Genomic DNA, 15357 nt, shown 5'->3' on the forward strand with positions numbered 1-15357 from the left:
GGTGAATTTATCCACCAATCAGCAAGGACAACCCAGGTTGTTCACCAAAAATGGGCCGGCATCTAAACTTACATTCTTGCATTTCAAATAAAGATACCAAGAGAATGAAGAAAATTTGATAATAGGAGTAAATTAGAAAGTTGCTTAAAATTTCATGCTCAATCTGAATCACGAAAGAAAAAATTTGGGTACAGTGTCCCTTTAAATGGATAGTCTAGTCAAAATTAAACTTTCATAATTCAGATAGAGCATTTCATGATTCAGATAGAGCATACAATTTAAATTAACATTCACCTAGATTACAACTTTTGCGCTATAGAGGGTGCGAAATGAATGCAACAAAAGTTGCGTTATTTCCCCCTCCATAGCGCTGCGATTAAAAGTTTTGGAAAATCCGCCTTGTGCGTGTGATATGGTGGCGTTAAGCTCCATACCGCACAAAAAACATAATTTATGTAAGAACTTACCTGATAAATTAATTTCTTTCATATTAGCAAGAGTCCATGAGCTAGTGACGTATGGGATATACATTCCTACCAGGAGGGGCAAAGTTTCCCAAACCTTAAAATGTCTATAAATACAGCCCTCACTACACCCACAATTCAGTTTAATGAATAGCCAAGAAGTGGGGTGATAAGAAAGGAGCGAGAGCATCAAAAATAAGGAATTGGAATAATTGTGCTTTATACAAAAAAATCATAACCACCACAAAAAAAGGGTGGGCCTCATGGACTCTTGCTAATATGAAAGAAATTAATTTATCAGGTAAGTTCTTACATAAATTATGTTTTCTTTCATGTAATTAGCAAGAGTCCATGAGCTAGTGACGTATGGGATAGCAGATACCCAAGATGTGGAGCTTCCACGAAAGAGTCACTAGAGAGGGAGGGATAAAATAAAGACAGCCAATTCCGCTGAAAAAAATAATCCACAACCCAAATCAAAAGTTTTGATCTTTATAATGAAAAAAACTGAAATTATAAGCAGACGAATCAAACAGAAACAGCTGCCTGAAGTACTTTTCTACCAAAAACTGCTTCAGAAAAAGAAAACACATCAAAATGGTAGAATTTAGTAAAAGTATGCAAAGAAGACCAAGTTGCTGCTTTGCAAATCTGATCAACAGAATCTTAATTCCTAAAAGCCCAGGAAGTAGAAACTGACCTAGTAGAATGAGCCGTAATCCTTTGAGGCGGGGATTTACCCGACTCCACATAAGCATGATGAATCAAAGACTTTAACCAAGACGCCAAAGAAATGGCAGAAGCCTTCTGACCTTTCTTGGAACCAGAAAAGATAAAAAATAGACTGGAATTCTTCCTAAAATCTTTAGTAGCTTCAACATAGTATTTCAAAGCTCTAACTACATCCAAAGAATGTAACAATCTTTCCTTAGAATTCTTAGGATTAGGACACAATGAAGGAACAACAATTTCTCTACTAATGTTGTTAGAATTCACAACCTTAGGTAAAAATTGAAATGAAGTCCGCAACACCGCCTTATCCTGATGAAAAATCAGAAAAGGAGATTCACAAGAAAGAGCAGATAACTCAGAAACTCTTCTAGCAGAAGAGATAGCCAAAAGGAACAATACTTTCCAGGAAAGTAATTTAATATCCAGAGAATGCATGGGCTCAAACGGAGGAGCCTGCAAAGCTTTCAAAACCAAATTAAGACTCCAAGGAGGAGAGATTGACTTAATGACAGGTTTGATACGGACCAAAGCCTGTACAAAACAATGAATATCAGGAAGATTAGCAATCTTTCTGTGAAAAAGAACAGTAAGAGCAGAGATTTGTCCTTTCAAAGAACTTGCAGACAAACCTTTATCCAAACCATCCTGAAGAAATTGTAAAAATCTAGGAATTCTAAAAGAATGCCAAGAGAATTTATGAGAAGAACACCAAGAAATGTAAGTCTTCCAAACTCGATAATAAATCTTTCTAGATACAGATTTACGAGCCTGTAACATAAGTATTAAGCGTTCAATCTCCTTACCTTCAAATTTAATGATTTGAGATCCTGATGGAAAAATGGACATTGAGATAGAAGGTCTGGCCTTAATGGAAGTGTCCAAGGTTGGCAACTGGCAATCCAAACGAGATCCGCAAACCATAACCTGTGTGGCCATGCTGGAGCCACCAACAGTACAAATGAACGCTCCATAAGAATTTTGGAAATTACTTTTGGAAGAAGAACTAGAGGCAGAAAGATATAAGCAGGATGGTAATTCCAAGGAAGCGACAACGCATCCACTGCTTCCGCCTGAGGATCCCTGGATCTGGACAGATACCTGGGAAGTTTCTTGTTTAGATGAGAGGCCATCAGATCTATTTCTGGAAGACCCCAGATTTGAACAATCTGAAGAAAAACCTCTGGATGAAGAGACCATTCGCCCGGATGTAACGTCTGGCGACTGAGATAATCCGCTTCCCAATTGTCTACACCTGGGATGTGAACCGCAGAAATTAGACAGGGGCTGGATTCCGCCCATACAAGTATCCGAGATACTTCTTTCATTGCTTGAGGACTGTGAGTCCCACCTTGATGATTGACATATGCCACGGTTGTGACATTGTCTGTCTGAAAACAAATAAACAATTCTCTCTTCAGATGAGGCCAGAACTGAAGAGCTCTGAAAATCGCACAGAGTTCCAAAATGTTGATTGGTAATCTCGCCTCCTGAGATTCCCAAACCCCCTGCGCTGTCAGAGATCCCCATACAGCTCCCCAACCTGATAGACTCGTATCTGTTGAGATCACAGTCCAGGTTGGACGAACAAAAGAGGCCCCTTGAAATAAACGATGGTGATCCACCAAGTTAGAGATGATCGAACATTGGGATTTAAGGATATCAATTGTGATATCTTTGTATAATCCTTGCACCACTGGTTCAGCATACAAAGCTGAAGAGGTCTCATGTGAAAGCGAGCAAAGGGGATTGCGTCCGATGCAGCAGTCATGAGACCTAGAATTTCCATGCATAATGCTACCGAAGGGAACAATTGAGACTGAAGGTTTCGACAGGCTGAAACCAATTTCAGACGTCTCTTTTCTGTCAGAGACAAAGTCATGGACACTGAATCTATTTGGAAACCTAAAAAGGTTACTCTTGTCTGAGGAATCAAGGAACTCTTTGGTAAATTGATCCTCCAACCATGTCTTTGAAGAAACAACACAAGTTGATTCATATGAGATTCTGCAGAATGTAAAGACTGAGCAAGTACCAAGATATCGTCCAAATAAGGAAATACCGCAATACCCTGTTCTCTGATTACAGAGAGAAGGGCACCGAGAACCTTTGAAAAGATCCTTGGCACTGTTGCTAGGCCAAAAGGAAGAGCAATAAACTGGTAATGCTTGTCTAGAAAAGAGTATCTCAGAAACTGATAGTGATCTGGATGAATTGGAATATGAAGATATGCATCCTGTAAGTCTATTGTAGACATATAATGCCCTTGCTGAACAAAAGGCAGAATAGTTCTTATAGTCACCATTTTGAATGTTGGTATCCTTACATATCGATTCAATATTTTTAGGTCCAGAACTGGTCTGAAAGAATTCTCTTTCTTTGGAACAATGCATAGATTTGAATAAAACCCCAGACCCTGTTCCAGAACTGGAACTGGTATAATTACCCCAGCTAACTCTAGGTCTGAAACACATTTCAGAAACGCCTGAGCCTTCACTGGATTTACTGGAATGCGTGAGAGGAAAAATCTTCTCACAGGCGGTCTTACCTTGAAACCTATTCTGTACCCTTGTGAAACAATGTTCTGAATCCAAAGATTGTGAATCGAATTGATCCAAACATCTTTGAAAAATCGTAACCTGCCCCCTACCAGCTGCACTGGAATGAGGGCCGCATCTTCATGCGGATTTAGGAGCTGGTTTTGACTTTCTAAAAGGCTTGGATTTATTCCAGACTGGAGAAGGTTTCCAACCGGAAACTGTTCCTTTAGGGGAAGGGTCAGGCTTCTGCTCCTTACTCTGACGAAAGGAACGAAAACGATTAGCAGCCCTATATTTACCTTTAGATTTTTTGCCCTGGGGCAAAAAGGCTCCCTTCCCCCCCAGTAACAGTTGAAATTATTGAATCCAACTGAGAACCAAACAACTTATTACCTTGGAAAGAGAGAGAAAGCAAAGTTGACTTAGAAGTCATGTCTACATTCCAAGATTTAAGCCATAAAGCTCTTCTAGCTAAAATAGCTAAAGACATATACCAGACATCAACTCTAATGATATCAAAAATGGCATCACAGACAAAGTTATTAGCATGTTGAAGAAGTTTAACAATGCTATAAGCATTATGGTCTGTCACTTGTTGCGCTAAAGCCTCCAACCAGAAAGTTGAAGCTGCAGCAACATCAGCCAAAGAGATAGCAGGTCTAAGAAGATTACCTGAACATAAATAAGCTTTTCTTAAAAAAGATTCAATTTTCCTATCTAAAGGATCTTTAAACGAAGTGCTATCTGCCGTAGGAATAGCAGTACATTTAGCAAGAGTAGAGACAGCCCCATCGACCCCAGGGATTTTATCCTAAAACTCCAATCTATCAGATGGCACAGGGTACAATTTCTTAAACCTTGGAGAAGGAGTAAATGAAGTACCCAGACTATCCCATTCCCTAGCAATCACATCTGAGATAGCATCAGGAACTGGAAAAACTTCCGGAATTAACACATGAGGTTTATAAACCGAATTTAAACGTTTAGCAGTCTTGGTATCAAGAGGACTGGACTCCTCCATATCTAATGCAATCAAAACTTCTTTAAGTAATGAACGAATAAACTCCATTTTAAATAAATATGAAGATTTATCAGAATCAATATCTGGGGAAGAAACCTCTGAACCAGAAAAATCCTCATCAGAAACAGATGTCAGAATGATGGCGCTCACCTAAAAATTCATCTGAAATGTGAGAAGTTTTAAAAGACCTTTTACGTTTACTGGAAGGAGGAATAACAGACAGAGCCTTCCTAATAGAATTAGAAACAAATTCTTTAACATTAACAGGAACATCCTGAACACTAGATGATGAAGGAACAACAACAGGTAAAGGATTATTACTAATGGAGACACAATCTGCATTGGAAAGTTTATCATGACAACTTGCACAAACTACAGCTGGAGGAACAGTTACCACAAGTTTACAACATATGCACTTAACTTTGGTAGAACCAGCATCAGGCAGCGTCTGTCCAATAGTGGATTGAGATTCAGGGTCAGGATGAGACATCTTGCAATATGTAATAGAAAAAAAAACATATAAAGCAATGGGAAAGAATGCCAAATAATAAGCTTCTAGAAACCAGAAGCAATGAAAGAGAGATGTTTAAATAATGTGAGTAAAAAAGACGCCCACATTTTTTGGCACCAAGATTACTGGTGCCAAATACAACACCCATATTTTTGGCGCCAAAAATAACGCCACATCCTCTGACGACGCCCACATTTTTTGGCGCAAAAAAATGTCTGAATACGCATGCGTCAAAGAAAACGTTAGACAGAATACAACTTCCGGCGTCAATTACGGCGCCGGAAGTGACAAAAAAAATGTTGTGCCAAAAAAGTTTGCACCAAAAATGACGTAATAAAAATAAACATTTTCTGCCCCCGCGAGCCTAACAGCACGCAGGAAAAAATGGTCAAATAAAATTTTTTCAAGGTAAGAAAAAATAAATTGAAAGCATTATCCCAATAATGAAGCTGACAGTCTGTATTGAAAAGGAATACTGATTATCCTGAATCAAGGCAAATATAAGTTTATAGACATATATTTAGAACTTTACATATAAAGTGCCCAACCATAGCTTAGAGTGTCACAAAAAAATAAGACTTACTTACCCCAGGACACTCATCTACATATAGTAGATAGCCAAACCAGTACTGAAACGAGAATCAGTAGAGGTAATGGTATATAAGAGTATATCGTCGATCTGAAATGGGAGGTAGGAGAAGAAATCTCTACGACCGATAACAGAGAACCTATGAAATATATCCCCTAGAGGTAGACCATTGTATTCAAATAGGCAATACTCTCTTCACATCCCTCTGACATTCGCTGCACTCTGAGAGGAAAACCGGGCTTCAACCTGTTGAGAAGTGCATATCAACGTAGAATCTAGCACAAACTTACTTCACCACCTCCACGGGAGGCAAAGTTTGTAAAACTGAATTGTGGGTGTGGTGAGGGGTGTATTTATAGGCATTTTAAGGTTTGGGAAACTTTGCCCCTCCTGGTAGGAATGTATATCCCATACGTCACTAGCTCATGGACTCTTGCTAATTACATGAAAGAAATAGAAGCGCTGCTTTGACGTGTTTGTGCACGCTTTCGCCATAGACATCAATGGGGAGAGAGTGTTAGTTAAAAGCACCTGCGATCGCGGAATGAAAAGCTCTGTAACGCAACCCCATTGATGTCTATGTCTAAACACCCCTAATCTGCTGCCCCCGACATCGCCGACACCTACATAATGTTATGAACTCCTAATCTGCCACTCCCAATATCGCCACCACCGAAATAAATTTATTAACCTCTAATCTGCCGGTCTCGATATCGCCGCCACTATGATAAAGTTATTAACCCCTATTCCCCCACACCCCAACATCGCCGTCACTAAATACTTAATATCTTTATTATTATTATCGATGTTGGGGTGCGGGGGAATAGGGGTTAATAACTTTATTATAGTGGCGGCGATGTCCGGGAGCAGCGGAAAAGAGGTTAATAAATTTTATTAGTGGAGGCGATGTCGGGAGCGGCAGATTAGGGGTTAATAACTTTAATATAGTGTTTGCGATGCGGGAGGGCCTCGGTTTAGGGGTTAATAGGTAGTTTATGGGTGTTAGTGTACTTTGTAACAGTTTAGTTATGAGTTTTGTGTAACAGTTTTGTTGCGTAAAACTCATAACTACTGGTCTCAGATTACGAAACGGATCGTGTCTGTATAAGATGTAATGCAAGCTTTTTAGCCTCACCGCAAAACTTGTAATGGCAGCGCTATGGAAATCCCACATAAAAACGTAATTTTTTTGTGTGCGGGACTGACGTTGCGTTACAGGCTAAAATGCTTGCGGTACAGCTATACCAACAAGACTCGTAATGGCTGCGTTGTTGTTTTAACGCTGAAATGGACATTTTTTCAGCGTTAAAACACACCTGCAAAATTCGTAATCTAGGTGTTTATAATTTACTTCTATGATCAATTTTTCTTCATTATCTTGGTAACTTTATTTGAAAAAGCAAGAATGTAAGCTTAGGAGCCGGCCCATTTTTGGTTCAGCACCTGGGTAGCGCTTGCTGATTGGTGGCTACATTTATCACCAATCAGGTAGCCACCAATAAGAAAGCACTACCCAGGTGCTGAACCAAAAATGGGCCGTCTCCTAAGCTTACATTCTTGCTTTTTCAAATGAAGAGACCAAGAGTATGAATAAAAATCGATAATAGGAGGAAATTATAAAATTAATTAAAATTGCTGCTTTATCTGAATCATGAAAGCTTAACCCCTTAAGGACTGGGCATTTCAGACTAAAACTTTCCCAAAAGAACAGAGCATTTTTAGCATTTTTGTCATCACTACATTTAAACAGAAATAGAGCCTTTTATTATTATTTACCTATCAAAACCATATATATTTTTTTTAGTTGACAACCCAAAGTATTGATCTAGGCCCATTTTGGTATATTTCATGCCACAATTTCACTGCCAAATGCGATCAAATAAAATAAATAGTTCACTTTTTTACAAACTTTAGGTTTGTGAATCAGTCATGAAGTGTGTTTAGAAATAATTTTAACCCTTTAATAGTTGTTGATAGTTAATTATAACCAATTCTGAAGTCTATGAACTATAAGAATTGGTTTTTCTTGCAAGCAAGAGGCCAAAGAGCCAAAATTCTGCCACGATGGGCTAGCAGGGAAGACATGTGTGTGAATCAGTCAGAAATTGTGGTTAGAAATAATTGTAACCCTTGAATAGCTGTTGAAAACATTTTCTAACGGCTAGGAACTATCAGAATTGGTTTTTATTGTGCAGAAAGAGGACAGTGAGTAAATATAAAGCCAGGATGGGCTAGTGGGGAAGGCACAAGTGTGAATCAGTCAGGAACTGTGTTTAGAAATCATTTTAACTCTTGAATAGTGGTTGAAAACCAATTCTGATGGCTGGGAACTATCAGAATTGTTTTTTCATGTGCAACAAGAGAACAAAGAGTTGAAATTCAGCCAAGATGGGCTAGTGGGGAAGGCAGGAGTGTGAATCAGTTGGGAATTGTGTTTAGAAATCCTTTTAACCCTTGAATAGCTGTTGAAAACCATTTCTGATGACTGTGAACTATCAGAATAGTTTTTTTTTATGCAGAAAGAGGCCAGTGATTGACTATACAGCCAGTATGGGCTAATGGGGAAGGCACAAGTGTAAATCAGTCAGGAAGTGGGGTTAAAAATCCTTTTAACTCTTAAATAGTTGTTGAAACTGATTCTGGTGGCTGGGAACTATCCGACTTTGTTTTTCTTGTTCAGAAAGAGGCCAGGGAGTGAATATACAGCCAGGATGGGCTAGTGGGGAAGGCACAAGTGTGAATCAGTCGGGAAGTGGGGTTAGAAATCCTTTTAAGCTTTGAATAGCTGTTGCAGTGACGTGCAGTAATAGGAGGCAGGGAAGGCATTGCCTCCCCTGTCCAATGAGGAAAAAAAAAGATTTAAAATAATATTTAATAAAAAAAAAAAGTGGTTTTTATTTTATTCATTTTTGGGCACTCCCACCTACGTCCCAAGGGTACCCCCCCATGGCAAATGGTAATTACTTTATTTCCAGTAGTAACTGTAATGTGTGTTGAATTTACACTGCGTTGTGCGCTTGCGCTGAAAAAGTGAAGTAACATCCAATGTTGCGCAATTAGGAGGCAGTGAGCCAGTCCGCTGCCATCCATTTAATTGCGCAACATGGATCAAAGTGTTGAGTCTGCTCACTTAGCTGCTGCGCCACCTAATGGTGACTCGCCGGGCCCTCTACAAGGTTCTCAAAACCGCCTCCATGATGAGCTAGTTCACTTGACCCAATCAGCAGCACTGTGGGGAGGTGTGCCTGCTGGGCTGCTGAATGACAGGCGGGTCATGTGACCGCTTGTGACGTCGCGCGCACAGAGAGACTGACAGACTGGCGGGAAACGACTCAGTGTTGTGGAGCCGGGGAGTTGCTGGGCTGCTCTGCGTGCTGCCTAGTGTGCCACAGTCTGCAGTGCCTAGCTAGTTCTTGTGGCTGTGTTTAGGAGGTGAGGTTTGTCCTGAGCCTGGACAGGACTGTGTGCGCTACCGTAGTGGCTCTGTGCTGCCTGGAGGAGTGGGGACTGAGGGACTCAGAAGTTTTTATACTATTACTGTCTCTGGCTTCAGCTTGTTGCATATTACAAGCAGTAACTATGAACTATCGCCCTGTTGCTTCCAGTAATTAGAAATTCCCACACTGGTCCGATTGTGCTGATGCTCATATTAATTTACTTGTTCCTCCAGCCAGACTGAGCCAGTTGAGTTCAAAGAGTGACACACTGTAAGGAAAGGTCAGGGAGTGAGCGGCTTGTTGACTGACTGCTGCATCTGTTTGATTGATGTGAGCAGTCCACCCAAACGGCATGATCCCAGCACCCAGGCAGTGAGTATTGTTTTGCTCTGAGTCAGCAGCCTGTAAAATAATGTGCAATCATCATTTTTATTCAGGCCAGCAACCCTCTTGTCAGCTTGAACACACAGTTAGCAGTGTAAAGATAGGGTCTGCTCAGTGTTATTTACAGCGTCTGTGCTAAGAATGCATTCCAGAGCAGGCGTCTGTGCTAAGAATGCATTCCAGAGCAGGAGCAGGGTTAAATAAACTGCATGGCTAAATATTAGTGCATGTGTTTTTTATTGTGCTCTAAATCTCTATGCTGCATGAAATGTAACATATAGCAAAATGTACATGTATGTGTTTGTATGCATGTTTAAATGTTGTGTATATGCCTTTGTGTCTGTGTGCATGTTTCTGTATGTATTTATCTGTGTGTATATGTCTATGTGTTTATATGTGTCTATGTGTGTATGTGCCTTCATGTATGTGTAGTGTGGGTCTGTATTTGTGTGTGACTGTGTATACCTGTGTTTGTATACCTGTTTGTGCTTGTGTGCTTGTCCATGTGTGTATCTTTGTGTGTGTGCTTGTCCATGTGTGTATCTTTGTGTGTGGACTGTGCATGTCTGTGTGTGTGCATGTCTGTGTCTATGTGTGTGTGCATGTCTGTGTCTATGTGTGTCTGCATGTCTGTGTGTGTGTCTGCATGTGTATGTGTCTGCAATGTGCATGTATGTGTGTATGTGTCTGCAATGTGCATGTCTATGTGTGTATACCTGTGAGTGTGTATGTGTGTGCATGTCTATGTGTGTATACCTGTGTGTATGTGTGTGCATGTCTCTGTGTGTATACCTGTGAGTGTGTATGTGTGTGCATATCTATGTTTGTATACCTGTGAGTGTGTTTGTGTCAATGTGTATTGTGTGTCTGTGGTTGTATGTGCAACCTGGAGCTCAGGGCGGAACGTGTACCAGAGATGGATTCTGCAGTGGGCACATGCTGGGGACTTTCAAAATGACACTGCAGGGATCCAGAAAGGGAAAACAAATACAGCAGCATGAAAGACATCTTTCTTCTCAAGTGTGTTTTTTTATGGTTAGTGCTCAGGATAAATGAGAAAAATGTCCAAACTTTTTTTGCCCCATTCTGCGCCACCATCTATTTGGAGGGACCTGGATAGCTATCTATCTCTTTGGAAGGACCTGGAAGCCATGTGGCCAATAGTAAATGGAGCCCTATCTCCCTCTAAACAAACAATACATAGATTACCCTAAAACATTTTTGTTAGTCCTATTGGTAGAGATGCCATGTAATTTTATCCAAATTTGTAAAGGTCATTTGATTTGACACGTAAAAATACTTGCTTTTATAATATATACACATGGGTCATACGTTCTATATATCTAGCTGAGCTATACTATTAAACTTAGTTGTGAACTGATCCAGGATCTTACCAGAAAAACATTAGGATAAGCTCATTGAATGAATGGGAAATTAATGAGGCAATGTATGGAGGAAGCCCTTATGCTATTATTAAAAATCCATGTCCCTTAAAATGGATATGTAGAATTATTACAGTTAGGGAGTGATATATAATGTACATCTGGGTGTGTATATTATTAGTATAAGTTTTAGTTACGATCATTAGTTATGGTCTTTTTCACCGTACCTCTAATGGTGTCGCTTTGTTAGGAAACAAAACATTTTTTTTAAATTTAGAAGCCAGACATACTTTTTACTGCAATCAGTTTTCAGTAGCCAAACTCCAACTATCTTTTGCCTTATTTGGAGGAACCAGTCTGAGATTTAGTCCACAGACAACTGGCATAAAGTTACACTTGTTAAAACTTTGCACTTGTTATCTGATATAGCAAATTAGGGGCAGATATGTAACCAAGTTAGCCTTGAGAAATCAATCATGTCAGGTTTTTATTATAGCTGAACCAGTGCACAGGTGAAGTAATCAGCTGATCAGTAACACCATGGTTACTAACCTGCTCTCACCCAATAGCTGATTATTTCACCTGTGCACTGGATCAGCTATATTGCTAACCTGCCCTGTTGGGGGTAATTGAGGACAGCGATATAGAAATAATGCTTTTATGTAACTGCCTAATTTTACAACTTAATTTAATTTCAAAGTGACCTGCAGAAAATGTTTCCATTTTACCACAGAGAAAAAAGTTCTGCCTTTGGGAAGGTAAAACCATGCACTATATATTTTCATTTGTGTTGAATGAGTATAAATAGTGGATCTGCATTTTCCTATATAACGAGAATTTAATTTGTTTCTTACCTGTATGCATATGTTGTAAAGAATGCTAATCATCATTGTGCAACCTGCAAATTTAATTGTAAATTTGAGCTACTTCTATTGGGTTCATATATGTGTTTCTCCAGTGTATAGCCAGTGCCTCACCAGCCTCTGAGGTCACCGCACGTCACTGAGCTGTTGAAAACCATTTCTTATGGCTGTGAACTAGCAGAATTTATTTTTCTTGTGCAGAAAGAGGCCAGGGAGTGAATATACAGCCAGGATAGGATAGCATGGAAGGCACCAGTGTGAATTAGTCGGGAAGTGGGTTTAGAAATTATTTTAACCCTTGAATAGCTGTTGAAAACCATTTCTGATTGCTAGGAACTATCTGAATTGTTTTTTTCTTGTGCAGAAAGAGGCCAGGGAGTGAATATACAGCTAGGATGGACTAGTGAGGAAGGCACGAGTTTAAATCAGTCGGGAAGTGGGGTTAGAAATCATTTTAACTCTTGAATAGCTGTTAAAAACATTTCTGATGGCTAGGAACTATTAGAATTGTTTTTTCTTGTGCAGCAAGAGGTCAGGGAGTAAAAAATCAGCCACGTTGGGCTAGTGGGGAAGGCACAAGTGTGTTTTTGTAAATATGTTATTATATCTTTTCATGTGACAACACTGAAGAAAAGATACTTTGCTAAAATGTAAAGTAGTGAGTGTACAGCCTGTATAACAGTGTAAATTTGCTGTCCCCTCAAAAAATACACAGCCATTAATGTCTAAACCGTTGGCAACAAAAGTGAGTACACCCCTATGTGGAAATGTCCAAATTGGGCCCTAAGTGTAAATATTTTGCGTGGCCACTAACTTGCAGCACTGCCTTAACCCTCTTGGGCATGGAGATTACCAGAGCTTCACAGGTTGCCACTTGAGTCCTCTTCCACTCCTCCATGACGACATCACAGAGCACTTCCCCACCTTCCGTTTGGGGATGCCCCACAGATCCTCAATAGGGTTTAGGTCTGGAGACATGCTTGGCCAGTCCATCACCTTTACCCTCAGATTCTTTAGCAAGGCAGTGGTCATCTTGGAAGTGTGTTTGGGGTCATTTTCATGTTGAAATACTGCCATGTGGCCCAGTATGGTCTGAGCACTGATAGACTGACCCCCCACCCCTCCAACCTCTGCAGCAATGCTGGCAGCACTCATACGTATATTTCCCAAAGACAACCTCTGGATATGACGCTGAGCATGGGCACTCAACTTCTTTGGTCGACCATGGCGAGGCCTGTTCTGAGTGGAACCTGTCCTGTGAAATCGCTGTATGGTCTTGCTCACTGTGCTGAAGCTCAGTTTCAGGGTCTTGGCAATCTTCTTATAGCATAGGCCATCTTTATGTAGAGCAACAATTCTTTTTTTTTCAGATCCCCAGAGAGTTCTTTGCCATGAGGTGCCATGTTTAACTTCAAGTGACCAGTATGAGAGAATGTGAGAGCGATAACACCAAATTTAACACGCCTGCTCCCCATTCACACCTGAGACCTTGTAACACCTTGTAAGGGAAAATGGCTAATTGGGCCCAATTTGGACATTTCCACTTAGGGGGGGGGGGGGGGGGGGGAGATTTAGTTTTGTTGCTAACTGTTTAGACATTAATGGCTGTGTGATGAGTTATATATATATATATATATATATATATATATACATATAGGGGTTATAGGTAAACTATATATATGTGTATATATATATATATATATATATATATATATATATTAAAGTAAAGTAAAGGTTAATAAAAAAAAGAAAAGAAAAAAGGGGAAACCAGACGTGGACTCCTTGCTCACTGTGCTTAGAGGAATATGCCTACACCTCACTGACGAGGCCCAATAGAGGCCGAAACGATTGTCTGGGGTTGCTGTGTTCCTTGTTCAGAGAGGAATTGCCTGGTATTTTGGTGCAGGACTGACCGTAATTGGCAGGATCAGACTATTATACTACAGAAAAGTTCTACTCTGTGAAAAGCATTACTGGGCTAAAAAAAGCTGCACACAGGTGATAAATCACCATAGTACAGGCTAACAATGGTATTGAGCCGGTTGTTCGTTCCTGTGAGTGTGCTTCTCACTGTGTGTATTTCGTCTCCCTATGGGAAAAAGGGGAAACCAGACGTGGACTCCTTGCTCAGTGTGCTTAGTAGAATAGGGCTACACCTCACTGACAAGGCCAAATGAAGGCCAAAACGATCGTCTAGGGTTGGTGTGTTCCTTGTTCAGAGAGGAATTGCCTGGTATTTTGATGCTGGACTGACCGTAATAGGCAAGATCAGACTTATATAATACAGGAAAGTTCTACTCTGTGAAAAGCATTACTGGGCTAAAAGAAGCTGCACCCAGGTGGTAAATCCCCATAAAACAGGCTACTAATGGTATTGAGCTGGTTCTTCATTCCTGTTAGTGTGCTTCTCTCTGTGTGTATTTAATCTCCCTATGGGGAAAAGGGGAAACCAGACGTGGACTCCTTGCTCAGTGTGCTTAGAGGAATATGGCTACACCTAATTGACAAGGCCCAATGAAGGCCGAAATGATTGTCTAGGGTTGCTGTGTTCCTTGTTCAGAGAGGAATTGCCTGGTATTTTGGTGCTGGACTGACCGTAATTTTATTTCGTTTTATTTAAATTATATTTGTAAGGGGGGTGTTAGGGTTAGACTTAGGTTTAGGGGTTAATAAATTTATTATAGTGGCGGCGACGTTGGCGGCGGCGGCAGATTAGGGGTAAATAAATTTAATATAGTTGTGGAGACGTTGGGGGGGGCAGATTAGGGGTTAATAAATAAAATGTAGGGTTCGGCGATGTTGGGGGCATCAGATTATGGGTTCATAAGTATAATGTAGGTGGCGGCGGTGTCCGGAGCGGCAGATTAGAGGTTAATAATATAATGTAGGTGGCGACGATGTCAGGTGGGGGTGGCAGATTAGGGGTTAATAAGTGTAAGATTAGTGGTGTTTAGACTCGGGGGTTCATGTTAGGGTGTTAGGTGTAAATGTAAATTTTCTTTCCCCATAGGAAACAATGGGGCTGCGTTAGGAGCTGAACGCTGCTTTTTTGCAGGTGTTAGTTTTTTTTTCAGCCAGCTCAGCCCAATTGTTTCCTATGGGGAAATCATGCACAAGCACATTTTACCTGCTTACCACTACCGTAAGCAACGCTGGTATTGAGGTGAGATGTGGAGCTAAATTTTGCTCAACGCTCACTTTTCTGAGGCTAACGCCGGCTTGCAGAAAACTCATAATACCAGCGTTGTCTAAAGTGAGCGGTGAGAAAAAAAGGAGCGTTAGCACCGCACAGCCTTACCGACAAAAACTCATAATCTAGCCGATTTAAATTAACAGTTACACTCATATATACACCATCTAACAGCTGTTTCTTAACTTATGTTTCCGGCGAGCCGGATACTCTGGGGGGAGATTGCAGCATCCACTGCTGAATAAAT

This window comes from Bombina bombina, chromosome 2 (assembly GCF_027579735.1).
Source record: "Bombina bombina isolate aBomBom1 chromosome 2, aBomBom1.pri, whole genome shotgun sequence".
In the NCBI taxonomy this organism is placed as follows: Eukaryota; Metazoa; Chordata; class Amphibia; order Anura; family Bombinatoridae; genus Bombina; species Bombina bombina.